The sequence below is a fragment of the Tamandua tetradactyla genome, chromosome 24 (genome assembly GCF_023851605.1).
Source record: "Tamandua tetradactyla isolate mTamTet1 chromosome 24, mTamTet1.pri, whole genome shotgun sequence".
Classification (NCBI taxonomy): Eukaryota; Metazoa; Chordata; class Mammalia; order Pilosa; family Myrmecophagidae; genus Tamandua; species Tamandua tetradactyla.
The window spans coordinates 43,437,811-43,439,982 of record NC_135350.1 but is presented as its reverse complement, the minus strand read 5'-3'; the positions used below and the strand labels follow the sequence as shown (position 1 = coordinate 43,439,982).

Here is a 2,172-nt window from a genome sequence, read left to right as displayed (position 1 = left end):
GTCTCAACTCTTATTTCAACACTATTGTCAATACTTAAAGTATTTTCTGAAATACATTTTAGAGTTATTGTCACAGTATTGCTCTGCTTGTCCTTTTCTTTATCAGACTTGTCTGCAAACATGTCTTGACTATTTGGAGAAATGAAATCTGCTCTGAAAGATGAAGATTTGCAACCACAGAGGATATTTACATAAATCCATTTCAGGTTTTGAAGGCTATACTAAAAAAAAAAGGCATTCCAAACATGATTTTAGGATTGGCAGCATTACTAAAAAAAAAGGTTCATTATCTTTTCTTTTTTTTCTCATTAAATTTTGTTCTAATGGGTCTTGAAATTCTGTGACAGATTTTTGGTCATTGTTTCCATTTAAAAAGTACAGAACTAATAACTTAAGATTGTCATATGAAAGCAAATGGTCCACAAAACATTCTTTTCCTTTTTACAATGCATTGCTGTCATTAACTAATCTTTTGCTATTAAACTTAAATGGCCAATTGAGACAAACAGTTCTGAGACTATCCTCCACCACTGATTAAGACTGGGGTGACAGGCATTATGGGTAATATTCATTCAGCTTTATGAGTTTTCTGGGCAGAGTTGGTGACCTTGCCTGCTCCAGCAACCTTCTTGCCCACTGCCTTGATGACACCCACAACAACTGGCTGTCTCATATCATGAACAGCAAAATAACCCAGAGGAGGATAGTCAGAGAAACTCTCAACACACATGGGCTTGCCAGGAACTATAGAAATGATGGAAGCATCACCAGATTTCAGGGATTTGGGGCCATCTTCCAGCTTCTTGCCAGAAAGATGATCAATCTTCTTCAGCCCAGCAAAATTGCAGGCAACGTGAACTGTGTGACAATCCAGCATGCGTGCATAACCAGCACTGATTTGGCCTGGATGGTTCAGGATAATCACCTAAGCAGTGAAGCCAGCTGGGTCTGGCTTTGGTGGGTCATTTTTGCTGTCACCAGCCACACTGCCATGATGAACATCTTTTAGACATGTTCTTGACATTGAAGCCCACATTGTCCCCAAGAACAGCTTCACTCAAAGCTTTATGGTACATTTTGACAGACTTTACTTCAGTTGTAACACTGACTGGAGCAAAGGTGACCGCCATTCCTGGTTTGAGAATACCAGTCTCCACTTGGTCCACAGGCACGGACCAATACCACCAATTTTGTAGACAGCCTTAAGAGGCAGATGCAAGGGCTTGTCAGCTGGATGAGTAAGTGGCAGGATGCAATCTAGAGCTTCAAGCATTGCCATCTTTACAGGTGATTTTCCGTCCATTGAACCAAGGCATTAGCACTTGTCTCCAGAATGTTGTCACCATTCCAATCAGAAATTGCTTCAAATGCTACTGTGTCAGGGTTGTAGCCAGTTTTCTTAATGTAGGCACTGACCTCCTTAACAATTTCCTCATATCTCTTCTGTCTGTAAAGAGGTTCAGTGAAATCCATTTTGTTAACACCAACTATTAGTTGTTTCACACCCAGTATGTAAACCAGAAGTGCATGCCCTTGGGTTTGCCCAGTTTTCGATATACCAGCTTCAAATTCACCAACACCAGCAGTAACAATTAGGACAACACAGTCAGCCTGAGATGTCGCTCTAATCATGTTTTTAATAAAGTCTCTGTGTCCTGGAGCATTAATGATGGTCACATAATACTTGCTGGTCTCAAATTTCCACAGGGAGATATCAATGACAATGTCATGCTCACATTCAACTTTTAGTTTATCCAAGACCAGGCATGCTTGAAGGACCCCTTTCCCACCTCAGCAGCATCCTTCTCAAATGTTTCAATGTTTCTTTTGTCGATTCCACCACATCTGTAGATCAGACAGCCAGTCATAGTGGACATTCCTGAATCTACATTCCCAATAGTGACAATATTGATTTGAGTCTTTTCCTTTCCCATTTTGGCTTAAGACATAGCGATGGTTTTCATGATATCTATGTTCTGGTGGCAAACCTGTCATGAGAAAAGAGGTTTATGTTCTTTCTGTCTATATCAAACATAGGGTGACAATTCACTCCAGTTTGTCTGAGACTTTCCTGCTTCTAGCACTGAAAGTGTTGAGTCCTGGGAAACTCCACCGTCTCAAAATACTAATATTGTTGGCCACTCTAGGAAGGGGACTATTTTTATTTGAATG

At 40.4% G+C, this 2,172-nt stretch overlaps 1 pseudogene; it reads right to left on the bottom strand.

The window, feature by feature from the left end:
* Nucleotides 1-568: 568 nt before the first annotated feature.
* LOC143667947 (elongation factor 1-alpha 1 pseudogene) lies at nt 569-1,934 on the bottom strand (annotated as a pseudogene).
* Between the last annotated feature and the right edge of the window lie 238 nt (nt 1,935-2,172).